Raw genomic sequence first — 15,485 nt, 5'->3', positions numbered from 1 at the left:
AAAGAGTTGATGCTTTTGAACTATGGCGTTGGAGCAGACTCTTGAGATTCCCTTGGACTGCAAGGAGTTCCAACCAGCCCATCTTAAAGATCAGTCCTGGGTGTTCATTGGTGGGACTGATGTTGAAGCTGAAACTCCAATACTTTGGCCACCTGATGTGAAGAGCTGACTCATTTGAAAAGACCCTGATGTTGGGAAAGATTGAGGGCAGGAGGAGAAGGGGACAACAGGGGATGAGATGGTTGGGTGGCATCACCAACTCAATGGACATGGGTTTGGGTGGACTCCAGGAGTTGGTGCTGGACAGGGAGGCCTGACATGCTGCAGTTCATGGGGTCTCAAAGAGTCGGACACGACTGAGAGACTGAACTGAACTGAATTGCTTTAAAATATTGTGGTGATTTTTGCCATACATTGACATGAATCAGCCATGGGTGTACATGTGTCTCCCATCCTGAGCTCCCCTTGCACCTCCCTCCCCATCCCACCCTCAGGGTTGTCCCAGTGCACCAGCTTTGAGTGCCCTGTTTCATACAGGTCTTTTATAATTCAAATATTAGAAAGAATCTAGTTCTATTCAACAAAATAAGATTAAATATTTTTGTTAAAGTCCCTTAAGTTTTATACTATTTTTCTCTCTTTTCTGTGAAAACTGAATTATACATTTAAATATTACTTTGAAGCAACCAAATTTCTTCAGAGGAAAACAAATAACTTACCTTGTTTTACTTTAACATGCTTTCAAGAAAATAGGCCATCTCACAGCTTGACCAGGTTAGATGTTATTACTTGTTGATGCTATCAGAGAATACCCTCTAAAGGAGTCTATGCAATGTTGCCTCAAGACATCGTGGGGAGCATGGCCAAAAAATACTGGTAATAAAGATGACAACTGCAAAAGACTGAAATTGAAGGAAATGGCCATAATTTGACCTAATTATGAATTAGCAAATTATTTTAAAAGTCTTAGATTTTGCCTTGCCTGTTTGGCTTAACTTCAATTTCTTTTATTTGAGGTAGAATGTACTTAAAACCTGGACTTAAAAAAAAATGTGAAACAGGCACAGAAGCATAACATTTAATCTCTATTCATTTAAAAAATATATATCCCTATGTATGGAAAGCTTGGACAGTGTCAAATTAAACAAGCAATTAGTTTCTTTCTAATGTGAAACAGTTCAAAATGTAACATCATGCTAGTCGTGATTAAGAATGATACAGCACATCATCATTGTCAACACTATTCAGCCAATGTAAACCTTATAAATGTACTTGTCAGAGAAAAATGTGCCTTTGATTTCTATTACACTTTCACAGTAATTGCTGTCATCAGTGGCAGGTTATTATTACAGTTGAATAGAGTTTCAGTAATTATTTCTGCACATATTCTAACACTTTTAGACTGAAGGATATTCTGACAGTTTGAATGCTCTTGTCAACAATTACTCTTTTTCCTGGTTAACACAGATTCAGGAAAATTAAAAAAATTAAATCTGTTCACTTATGTATATCACTATTAAGGAGGTTGATACAAAAAATATGTGTGAATTGCAGAATGACTTAAAATGTTTTAAAGTTCTTTTTATCTTATGTATTTTTTCAGGCCTTATGCTGGTATTTATCTTCATGTGATTATCTTCTCTTGAACAAAGAGAATATATATATATATATATATATATATATATATATATATATATATATATATATATATATAAATAGCAGCATTAAGGAAGACACAGACCATACTGGTTAGATTAATGGCAAATGATGTGGAATGATTAAAAGCAGTCCTCAATCCAGCTACTAACAGAAATATTTGTACTGGCATGATGAGAAAACTTTGTGTATAAGAAAAGCATGAACATGATTATTTGCATATGCATGCCTGTAAAGTAATTGGTTGCCAAAATACATGCATATCCACTTCAGAGAGTAAAAATATGTTTCTAACAGATTGCATCCTATGACATTAAAATAGTATGCTTACTCAAAGTTAAAAGAATTAATGCAACTAATCAGAACATTTAGAACCAGAGCACTTTGGCATGCGTTTTTGAAAACTCCAGATTATTGAGACCAGAGAATTGGGATGGAAGGTATCCATATAATCACTTTAACATTTCATCTATTTTGTGGAATACACTTAAAAATTGCTAAAGTTTAGAACCATATTTGATTTTTTTTTCTTTTTACATATTAATAGTACAGTTAACCACCATTTGGATAAGTTATTTGTAAATGAAGCAAAAAACTAAAACTTAAATAGAATCTACACAAAGGTTTCTAATTAAATTCAATTTAAAATACTGGTTACACTAGGGGATAAATATACTATATGACCCAGCAATCCCACTGCTGGCCATATACCCTGAGAAAATCACAATTCAAAAATACACATGTACCCCAATGTTCATTGCAACACTATTGCAATAGCCAGGACATGGACACAACGTAAATGTCTATCAATAGATGAATAGATAAAGGAGATATGGTACATATATACAATGGAATACTACTCAGCCATAAAAAGGAATGAATTTGAGTCAATTGTAGTGAGATAATTATCCTAGAGCCTGTTATACAGAGTGAAGTAAATCAGAACGAGGAAAACAAATATCAAATATTGGAATCTAGAAAATTGGTACTGATGAAATTATTTGCAGTGAAGAAATGGAGATACAGAGGTAGAGAATGGCTTTGTGGGCTCAGTGGGAGAAGGAGAGGGTGGGAAAAACTGAAAAAGTAGCATTGATATCTATACACTATCATGTGTAAAATAGATAGGATTGGGAAGCTGTTATAAAACATAGGGAGCCTGGTTTAGCACTCTATGTAGACCTAGAAGGATGGGATGGAGAGAGGAGGAAAGCTTAGGAGGGAGTGATATACATACATGCATATATATATATATATATATATATATATATGACTGATTTTCAATGTTGTTCAGTAGAAACCAACCAACACAACATTGTAAAGCAATTTTCCTCCAATTAACAAATAATAAAAAGCCTCAAAAACAGTAAAATAAAATAAATAAACAAATATTGGTTTCAGGTACGAGATTGAAGTATAACATATATTATAAAAAGTGTCAATAATAAAATTATTTTTATTATTTATTTTTTCTAAAATATATACCATAAATGTTCCCAAAGAATAAACTTCTGCTATACCAAAATATAAGGGAAAAAAGAGGGGCAAAATTCAAATAGGAAAACAATTAAATTATTGTTTATATTGTAAAAATATTTCAAATAGATTTTTGGAAAAATAAAAATTATATCCCGTCTCAAATAATAGTATGGGAAAACCTAAAATTAAATTTCATCAAATTCCATATGCTACAAAACTACATTTAACCCATTAAGTATAATATGTATGGGATCATATTATGCTCCATGTGATACTGATTTACTTGAGTTTTAATATAAATAGAATGAAGAAATTACTCAAACTATATTGAGAAATTCAACTGAAATTCTGTTGAGTATTATCTAAAATCATAAATAAAATTTCCAAATAGAGTAGCCATGTCAACAAAATTTATCATATCCAATTAAAGATCATCACTATACATAAAAATAAACTCTGAATGGACTAAATATCTAAATGTACAATCAGAAACTATAAAACTCCTGGAGGAGAACATAGGCAAAACACTCTCCGACATAAATCACAGCAGGATTCTCTATGACCCACCTCCCAGAATACTGGAAATAAAAGCAAAAATAAACAAATGGGACCTAATTAAACTTAAAAGCTTCTGCACAACAAAGGAAACTATAAGCAAGGTGAAAAGACAGCCTTCAGAATGGCAGAAAATAATAGCAAATGAAGCAACTGACAAACAATCCCAAAAATATACAAGCAACTCATGCAGCTCAATTCCAGAAAAATAAATGACACAATCAAAAAATGGGCCAAAGAACTAAACAGACATTTCTCCAAAGAAGACATACAGATGGCTAACAAACACATGAAAAGATGCTCAACATCACTCATTATCAGAGAAATGCAAATCAAAACCACAATGAGGTACCATTTCACGCCAGTGAGGATGGCTGCTATCCAAAAGTCTACAAGCAATAAATGCTGGAGAGGATGTGGAGAAAAGAGAACCCTCTTCCACTGTTGGTGGGAATGCAAACTAGTACAGCCACTATCGAGAACAGTGTGGAGATTCCTTAAAAAACTGGGAATAGAACTGCCTTATGACCCAGCAATCCCACTGCTGGGCATACATACCAAGGAATCCAGAATTGAAAGAGACACGTGTACCCCAATATTCATCGCAGCACTGTTTATAATAGTCAGGACATGGAAGCAACCTAGATGTCCATCAGCAGATGAATGGATAAGAAAGCTGTGGTGCATATACACAATGGAGTATTACTCAGTCATTAAAAAGAATACATTTGAATCAGTTCTAATGAGGTAGATGAAACTGGAGCCTATTATACAGAGTGAAGTAAGCCAGAAAGAAAAACACCAGTACAGTATACTAACACATATATATGGAATTTAGAAAGATGGTAATGATAACCCTTTATGTGAAACAGCAAAAGACACAGATGTATAGAACAGTCTTTTGGACTCTGCGGGAGAGGGACAGGGTGGGATGATTTGGGAGAATGGCATTGAAACATGTATAATATCATATGTGAAATGAATCACTAGTCCAAGTTCAATGCATGATACTGGATACTTGGGGCTGGTGCACTGGGACAACCCAGAGGGATGGTATGGGAGGGAGGAGGGAGGAGGGAGGGGGGTTCAGGATGGGGAACACGTGTATACTTGTGGCGGATTCATGTTGATGTGTGGCAAAACCAATACAATATTGTAAATTAATTAGCCTCCAATTAAAATAAATAAGTTTATATTTTAAAAAAAATTAAAAAGATGATAATCAACAAAGTTTTCTATTGATTACTAAACTTGGAAACACTAATAGATTCTTCAAAGCTCTAAATATATTGTTTATCGAAACTGTCCCTACTGCAAAATGCATTTCTTTCCTCCATAACTGTCTCTTTTCTATGACTTCACTCCTCATTATCTATTATAGAAATATATCTGCAAACATGTGCTAGCTAACTCTCATCAGAATACTCTAGGAAAATTTATCTGGGAATGAAATTTATCAGTATGGTGATATAAATTTCAAGCAAATTCACTCTGTTTAAGTGTTTTATGATTAATTATTTGATATTCTACATCAATGATTATGAACAGAATAATTTTGGATCTGTGCTAACTTGTGAAGTTCACTGGAGTGATGGGTACTTTATCATTCGCTAACTGATATGTATATCTGAGCTGATGGTTTTCCACGATCTGGAGGTAGGCAAACAACCATTAGATAATTGATATCAGGCACATGTTTGGTAAAATATAATCTATTCTAAAAAGACATCAACTAAGTTTCTGGAAAATTTTCAGGCATCAGGTTTGGGATAAGGACAGGATACTGGGAGAAAAATTACCACTGATTGGATATATATATACAAGTGCTATAAGGTTCAGGGAATAATAATGTAGACTAAAAGGGATTTTTCATGTTAAAGAGAAATTACTTAAAATTATAAAAATGTTCAAACAAAGTATCCTGGGAAGAAACTGGCAGTTTCATATAGTGAGATAAAATGGGATACAGTCCAAGAATGGGTGGCTGGGCCAAATTTCTGGCTTTTCACAAAAACCTTTCTGAGCTAGCTGGATTGGGACAACATATTGAGATACAGTAGGAAGCTTTGTGTTAAGTCAGAGACAAAACAACACTAAATACTTGTTTTTTTCAGATGTGTCTTCTATCCTTGCTCTATCTATAGACCATGAAAATACATGAATACCGGAGAGATGTGAGGCAGTGCCCCTTGACATAAGCTCACTCAGAAGTCACCATTAACCCTAACATAGAACACATAGAACTCATGGCTGGCACCCTAGGTCAAACAGTAAACAAGGAGGGAGTGTAACATCACACATCAATAGATAAAGTTTTCCTAAGTACAGCCCTGCCCACCAGAGCAAGACTCAGTTTATCACAATTAGGAAGCTTACACAAGCCTCTTAGACTCATTCACCAGAGGACAGACAGAAGAAGCAAAAAGAACCACAGTCTTGCAGCAGCTAAAATTAAACCACATCACACAAAGTTAATGAAAAAGATAAGGATTATGTCTCAGTTGAAGGGTCAAGATAAAACTCTGGAAAAAATAACTAAATGAAATGGAGATAGGCACCCACACAGAAAAGAATTCAGAATAGTGATAGAGAATATGATCCAAGATCTCAGAAAAGAATGGAGAAAATGCAAGTAATGTTTACCAAAGGCCTAAAGAATTAAAGAAGATGAACGAAGGAAGAACAACAGATAACTGCCCTGGAAGATAGAATGGTGGAAATCACTGCCACAGAACAGAATATAGAGAAAAAAAAATGAAAAAGAGAGAGAGAGAGAGAGAGAATAAGACAGCCTAAAGGACCTCTAGGACAAGGTTAAATGCACCAACATTCTCATTATAAGGGTCATAGAAGGAGAAGAGAGAGAAAGGACCTGAGAAAATATTTGAAGAGATAATAGTGAAAGTTTCTATACTATGGGGAAAGAAGGCCAGCCAAGTCCAGGAATCAGAGTCCCAGGCAGGATAAATTAACCCAAGGAGGAAAACACTGAGACACATAGTAATCGTTAAAAAATTAAAAAAAAAAAAAAAAACAAAGATAAAATACTAAAAGCAACAAGGGAAAAATGACAAATAACATACAAGGGAACTCCCATAACATTATCAACAAAATCTCCACAAGCCAGAAGGGAATGACATGGTATATTTAAAGTGATGAAAGGGAAGAACCTACAACCAAGAATACTTTATCCAGAAAGACTTTTATTCATGTTTGACAGAGAAATAAAAAGCTTTCCAGACAAGAAAAGTTAAGAGAATTCAGCACCACCATACCAACTTTACAACAAGTGCCAAAGGAAATTTGCTAGAAGGAAACACAAGAGAAGGAAAAGACCTACACAAAATAAACCCAAAACAGTTAAGAAAATGGTAATAGGATCATGAAAAGTGAAAGTGAAAGTCACTCAGTTGTGTTTGACTCTTTTAGACCCCCATGGACTATATACTCCATGGAATTCTCTTGGCCAGAATATTGGAGTGAGTAGCCTTTCCCTTCTCCAGGGGATCTTCCCAACCCAGGGATTGGATCCAGGTCTCCCACATTTGTAGGCAGATTCTTTACCAGCTGACCCACAAGGGGAGCCCAAGAATACTGGAGTGGGTAGCCTTTTCCTTCTCCAGAAGATCTTCCTGATCCACTAATTGAACTGGGGTCTCCTGCATGGCAGGCGGATTCTTTACTTATTGATAATTACTTTAAATGTACCGAACAAAAGACATTGACTGGGAGAATGAAAACATGTACAGGTATTCACTTCTACTTATCACATGAATATACTTAAGCCCCAAATGGTATGCAATTGTTTTATATTATTAGGTTAATTATGTTTCCATTATGGCTTGCAATTGTAATTATTTTTATTTGTTTTCTGGCTTTTGATTGTGAAAACTGATAAACATATTTTTCTATTGTGATTATGTAACAGTTATTCATTTAATGCCTTTGTATTATGATTGGTTAACAGAAATCAATAGAATTCTGTATCATTAAAACAGGCATTTAACAGAAAAACCTGTAATCTTTTTTTAAAAATCCATATGTGTATCAGAACTATCTTGGAATTTTTGAAAAATACAAATTTATTTTGTATTTATTTATTGCTTTATTTTTCCCCAAAGCTCCAGTTGTGTTTCTAATGAGCATTCACGTTTAAAAGTAACTGGACTATGTGATCATTTTTTTGATTTCATCTGGTTTGTTTCACCTTTTCTATTTCATATTCAGTGCTTCCATCTCATGTAGTTTATTGTTTCCAATTTCTCTCTTTTTTTTTTCTTGTTTTTCCTTCTCAAGTCTTTTTCAATGTATTAGAAAAGCTATTATACACACACATGTATAAATAATATGTATAATATTAGTGTTCCCCAGGTGGCTCTAGTGGTAAAGAGCCATTGAAGGAGACAACAGTTGTGGGGTCAATCCCTGAATCGGAAAGATCCCCTGGAGGAAAGCATGGCAACCAGTATTCTTGCCTGGAGAATTCCATGGACCAAGGAGTCTGGCAGGCTATAGTCTATGGGTCACAAAAGGTTGGACACAACTGAAGTGACTTAGCATACACATATGCATAATATAATATATACATATATATTTTAGAAAGCTTATGAATTTTTACCTAGAGGAAAAAAAAATAGCACTTTGATTCCACTTGTTTGACAAAGTATGAATATAATGCTGGATTTCTAATTTAAATTCACTCAAAACTTTGATATATTTCCATGTATTTTTGACATCTAACGTTACTGCTAAAATAATAGAAAATATATTGTCTTAGTGACTAAAAAAATTGAGGCTTGAAATTTATAATCCAATTCTGAGAATAAAAAGCAATACTCTATTGTGAAAACAAACAAGCAAACCAAAAAATAAAAATTAAAAAAAAAAAACACAAACAAACAGGAGATTGACATGTGATTCAGCATTATTAACTGAAGTACAGATTTTGTTCAAATTTCACAACATTTCATGGTAGCATCCATTATTTGTTTTCATACATTATTCAATATACAACATAGTATTTAGCTGCATTGTGCAGCTTCAGTTTCATGCAACACATTCTGGTAAATTCTGTTTTCTTTTATTTTTTCTGTTATAATAATATTTCCTAATTTTCCTTGTGGCTTATTAGATACACCCATCATTTAAAGTGGATACTTAATTTTCAAATACTTGGGGTTGTTGAAATCCTTTGATAATAATTTCTCATTTTGATGCTAATTTCTCTTTTAAATGCTTCCTTATCTGCAATCACCTTCTGTGTTTTCTCAGTCTTCTAACTTTATGATTATTTCAATGGCTAAGTCAAAAAGCTCTTTTAGTAAGTGTCACATTGCACTTGAAAATATGTGGGTTATTTTCAAATATCTTTTTATATTTATTTATAACATATTAATAATTTCACCACGGTAAGAGAACAGACTCTGTGTAGTTTCAATACCTGTAGGCCATAAAATTTTTGAACCTTGTTTTATGTCCGTGAATATGTTCCAGTGTCTCCTAATTTATTCTCTAATGGGAACTTGAATAGAATTTTCATCTTACTGTGGTGTGTAATTGTATAAATCTTAATCATGATGAATTGGCTCATAGCGCTCTTCAAATATACTATATCAGTCTACTTTTCTATCAGTCTATTTATTCTATCAGCTTTTGAGACTGATTTTGATACTGATTTTGAAACTCCAACTAAAAATCTTAATTTATCTATTAAAAAATAATTGTAATATGTGGTGGAACTATATGGAACCTTGTTCTGCATTTTCCAAGTTTCCTGTAAATGTATTATCATACTTCTATAGTTTGAAAAGTAAAAAAAAAAAAAAAAAAAAAAAAAGAAAGTAAAAAGAAAATAAGTGAAAACAAGTTATAGCTAAGAAAATTAATATGACATGGGGATAGTAAAAATACAGGGTTGCTTAAATGTGTTTTAATTCATGAGATTAGCTAGTTAATCACATGCATAGATTACTATCTGTAAGACATATATGCAAAAAAAAATAAAGGAATTCAAACATAACACTGAGGATAATCATCAAATAATAAAGGAAGGGAGCAAAACAAGAAGAAAGGAATGACAATAAAAGAACTAAAAGCAATAAGAAAGCATTTAACAAGGAAGAAGTAAAGATGGTGGAATAGAAGGATCTGGGGTTCACCTCTTCATACAATTATATCAAGAATGCATCTACAAGTGGAAGAATTTACACAGAACACCTGCTGAACACTAGCAGAGAACCTTGGACACCTAAGAGAACAATAACAGTCTCCTCATAAATATGCAAGATGAAAGAGAGAAAAGCAGAAAGAAAAGAGAAAATGGGCTGGGACTCACAACCCTGGGACAAAATTGAAAGAGAGGGGAGATTACTACACCTGGGAAGGAAGCCATATATGTATTGGTATCAACTGAAATAAAGGGGAGCTTCAAGGGATATAAGAGGAAAGCACAGCAGCTTGTTTGTGGGAGGAAGGACAGAAAAAGACACGCATAAAGAATGTGCCACATCCTTGCAAGCTCCATTATGAGATGGGTTCCTGCCAGTGCTGGCAGTAGGAGGATGATGAAGTCTGGGGTTTGGAGAGTGGACCTGGGGAGACTCCTGATGCTGGCTTCTTGGAGATGGCCTAAAGGGATGGAAATAAGGAGCTCTGGTGCACAGAAACAGCCTGAGGGGAAGAGAATGAGGAACTCTGCAGTCAGGAATGTCCTGGAGGAAGTGGAGACTGGCATGGAAGCAAGACACCATTGCTCAGTGGCATACAAGGGGCTGAGCAGCCATTGTGTCTTCCCTCTCCACATGCCAGACCCTGCCTTTGCAGACATTTGGAGGGACTCTCACCAAAATGAGCAGTTCAGTTCAGCTCAGTTGCTCAGTTGTGTCCAACTCTTTGCGAACCCATGAATTGCAGCACGCCAGGCCTCCCTGTCCATCACCATCTCCTGGAGTTCAATCAGACTCACGTCCATTGAGTCTGTGATGCCATCCAGCCATCTCATCCTCAGTCATCCCCTTCGCCTCCTGCTCCCAATCCCTCCCAGCATCAGAGTCTTTTCCAAGGAGTCAACTTTTCGCATGAGGTGTCCAAAGTACTGGAGCTTCAGCTTTAGCATCATTCCTTCCAAAGAAATCCCAGGGCTGATCTCCTTCAGAATGGACTGGTTGGATCTCCTTGCAGCCCAAGGGACTCTCAAGAGTATTCTCCAACACCCCCAGTTAAAAAGCATCAATTCTTCGGCGCTCAGCCTTCTTCACAGTCCAACTCTCACATCCATACATGACGACAGGAAAAACCATTGCCTTGAATAGACAGACCTTAGTCAGCAAAGTAATGTCTCTGCTTTTGAATATACTATCTAGAAACACTGGACTGGAAGAAACACAAGCTGGAATCAAGATTGCCGGGAGAAATATCAATAACCTCAGATATGCAGATGACACCATCCTTATGGCAGAGAGTGAAGAGGAACTAAAAAGTCTCTTGATGAAAGTGAAAAAAGGAGAGTGAAAAAGTTGGCTTAAAGCTCAACATTCAGAAAACGAAGATCACGGCATCTGGTCCCATCACTTCATAGGAAATAGATGGGGAAACAGTGGAAACAGTGTCAGAATTTATTTTTGGGGCTCCAAAATCACTGCAGATGGTGACTGCAGCCATGAAATTTAAAGACGCTTACTCCTTGGAAGAAAAGTTATGACCGACCTAGATAGCATATTAAAAAGCAGAGACATTACTTTGCTGACTAAGGTCCATCTAGTTTAGGCTATGGTTTTTCCAGTAGTCATGTATGGATGTGAGAGTTGAACTGTGAAGAAAGCTGAGCACCAAAGAATTGATGCTTTTTAACTGTGGTGTTGAAGACTCTTGAAAGTCCCTTGGACTGCAAGGAGATCCAGCCAGTCCATTCTGGAGGAGATCAGCCCTGGGATTTCTTTGGAAGGAATGATGCTAAAGCTGAAACTCCAGTCCTTTGGCTACCTCAGGTGAAGAGTTGACTCATTGGAAAATACTTTGAGGCTACGAGGGATATGGGGCAGGAGGGGAAGGGGATGACAGAGGATGAGATGATTGGATGGAATCACTGATTCGATGAACGTGAATCTGAGTGAACTCCAGGAGCTGGTGATAGACAGGGAGGCCTGGTGTGCTGCAATTCATGGGCTCACAGAGTTGGACACGACTGAGTGACTGAACTGAACTGAACTGAACTGATGACTGACAAAACCAGGATGGGTACTGGATGCAACTGACAAAACACCATGTTATGGTCCCAATCCCAAAATTTGAAGCTGCCACCAGGATGTGAGCAGGCACAGGTTACTGCCTGAACCTGACTGGGAGCTTAAACAGCTGAGTTCTTTCTAGGGACCCCCAACCTGGGGCTTTATCCTTTGGGAGAACTCATGACCCACCTCAGAATATAATAACATCTAACAGGTACTATTGCCACAGGCACTCCCCAGTACAATCCATATGCGGCTACTATACCCCTCCCCTTTTCCCTGACCAATAGAGAAAGGGAGCCCTAATGAGCCTCAGCCTTCACCCCCTCATGTCCAGGTGGGGAACAGACAGTGGACTCTAGGGTCAACTGTGAATATTAGGAGAAACCACAAGCTGGAATAAGGTCAGATCTGAGATTGAACTCATCCCATGCTGCCCACAACAGCTCCAGTGACCTTCCTACAAATATGAAAGGACTTTGGTGTAAATCTCATTGGGTATTCTGGGCTGCTGAATGTTGCCTTTACCAAGAATATAGGGAACTTATCTTTTGCACTAGGTGTATTGTGAGGTCTTTGAGCTTCAACAGGCTTTGAGCCTGAACCCCTGAGATGAAACCCAAGTCCAAGACTCTGAACTACCAGAGAATTCCCAACCCCAGGGAACATGAATAAGCATGAGCTGACCCAAAGGTCTCCATATCAAAACCAAAATGAAGCCCAATCAAAGGCTAGCCAGCACCAGTGCCCAGATACCACATGCCAGTCCTTCAACAAAACAGAAACACGATGCTTCACACTAGCAGACAGCCTCCCCAAAGCCATACTGAACCCACAGACACCCCAAAATCTACTATTGGACATGATGTTGCACTTCAGAGAGATAAAATCCAGCTAGTCTAATATATAGAATGCTATCCACTAGATAGGCTGTGTACAATAATCAATACATAATATTAATAATGGTATATAATATAATGCTAAAGATTCTATCAGAAAATTTCTAGAGCTAAACAGTGAATTAGTAAAGTCACAGGATATAAAATCAATACACAGATATCACTTGCATACTTATACACTAACAATGAAAAGTCAGAAATAGAAATTAAGGAATCAAGTCCATTTACCATTGCAATGAAAAGAATAAAATACCTAGGAATAAACCTACCGAAGGAGACAAAAAATGTAGACAGAAAACTATAAGACACTGTTGGAAGAAATCAAATATGACATAAACACATGGAGAGATACTCCATGCTCCTGAGTAGGAAGAATCAATATTGTGAAAATAGCTATACTACCAAATTCAATTTACAGAGTCAATGCAATCCCTATCAAATTACCAATGGCACTTTTCATAGAACTAGAACAACAACCAAAAAAGAAATTCACAATTGTATGAAAATACAAAAGACCTGAAGTAGCCAAAGCAATCTTGAGAAAGAACGGAGCTCGAGGAATCAACTTGCCTGATTTCAGACTATACTACAAAACTACAGCTATCAAGACAGTATGGTACTGGCACAAAAACAGAAATATACACAAATGGAACAAGATAGAAAGCCCAGAGATTAAACCCATACACCTATGAGCACCTTATCTGACAAAGGAGGCAAGAATATACAATGGGAAAAAGATAGTCTACTCAATAAGCAGTGCTGTGACAACTGGGCAGCTACATGTAAAATAATGAAATTAGAACACTTCTTAACACCATACACAGAGATAAAGTCAAAATGGATTAAAGACCCAAATGTAAAACCAGAAATTATAACAATCTTAGTGGAAAACATAGGCAGAACACTGTATGATATAAATCATAGGAAGATATCCTCTATGACCCATTTCCCAGGATAATGGAAATAAAAATAAAAATAAACAAGTGAGACCTGATTAAACTTAAAAGTTTTTGCACAGCCAAGGAAACTATAGACAAGATGAAAAGACAACCCTCAGAATGGGAGAAAATAATAGCAAATGAAACAACTGACTTGATTAATTTTGAACATATAGAAACAGCTCATACAAGTCAATACCAGAAAAACAAATAATCCAATCGATAAGTGGGCAAAAAACCTAAACAGACATTTTTACAAAGAAGACATATAGATGGCTAATAGTCACATTAAAAGATGCTCAATATCTCTCATTATTAGAGAAATACAAATCAAAACTATAATGAGATATCACCTCATACTTGTCAGAATGGCCATCATCAAAAAAAAAAAAAAAATCCACAAACAGCAAATGCTGGACAGGGTGTGGAGAGTAGAGAAGCCTTTTGCACTGCTGGTTGGAATGTAAATTGATACAGCTACTATGGAAGACAGTATGGAAATTCCCTAAAAAAACTAGGAATAAAATAACATATGACCTAGCAATACCACTTCTAGGCATATACCCTGAAGGCACCAAAACTTAAAAAAGACAAATGCACCCCAGTGTTCATTGTAAAACTATTATAACAGCTACGACATGGAAGCAGCCTAGATGTCCATTGATGGATGAATGAATTATGGAGCTGTGGTATATATGTATAAAGGAATACTACTCAGCCATAAAAGGGATGCATTTGAGTCCGTTCTAATGAGGCAGATAAACCTAGAGCCTTTCATACAGAGTGAAGTAAGTCAGAAAGATAAAAGCAAATATCATATATTAATACACACACACACACACACACACACATATATATATATATATATATATATATATATATATATATATATATATATATATAATCTAGAAAGATGGTACTGATAAACATACTTGCAGTGCAGTAGTGGAGATGAAGACATAGAAAAAAGACTTAAGGACAATGGCCGGGGGAGGAAGGAGAGGGTGAGATGAATAGAGAGAGTAGCATGGAAGCATATACCCTATCATATATAAAACAGATAACCAATGGTAATTTGCTGTATGACTCAGGGAACTCAAAGTGTGGCTCTGTAACAACCTATAAAGGTGGGAAAGTGTGGGAGGTGGGAGGCAGCTTCAAGAAGGAGGGGACATATGTACAACTATGGCTAATTCATGTTAATGTATGGTAAAAGTCAAACCAATATTTTAAAGCAATTATCCTTTAATTAACAGTAAATTAAGAAAAAAAAAAACTTTTAACAAACTAAAGTGAAGGACTATAGGTGAATTCTATTAAATATTTAGAGAAGAGTTAACACCTATCCTCCTGAAATTTGTCCAAAAATTGCAGAGAAAGAAAGCTTATATACTCATTCTATGAGACCAGCATCATCCTGATAACAAAAACTGACAAAAATATCACAGAAAAGAAAATTAAAGGGCAATACTGCTGATGACCATAGATTAAAATCCATCAACAATGTATTAGCAAACAAAACCAAGAAGTACATTTAAAGAATCGTACAACATCATAAAGAAGGGTTTGTCCCAGAGATACAAGCATTTTTCAGTATCTGGGAAACAATCATTGTGGTTACACCACATTAAAAAATTGAAAAATAGGATCCATATGATCATATTAATAGATACGGGAAAAAAAAAAAGAAAAGAAAAAACCTTTGACAAAGCTCAGCATCCATTTCTAATAAA

Source organism: Capricornis sumatraensis, chromosome X, assembly GCF_032405125.1.
Source record: "Capricornis sumatraensis isolate serow.1 chromosome X, serow.2, whole genome shotgun sequence".
Lineage (NCBI taxonomy): Eukaryota > Metazoa > Chordata > Mammalia > Artiodactyla > Bovidae > Capricornis > Capricornis sumatraensis.
Note: the sequence above shows the minus strand (reverse complement) of the source record.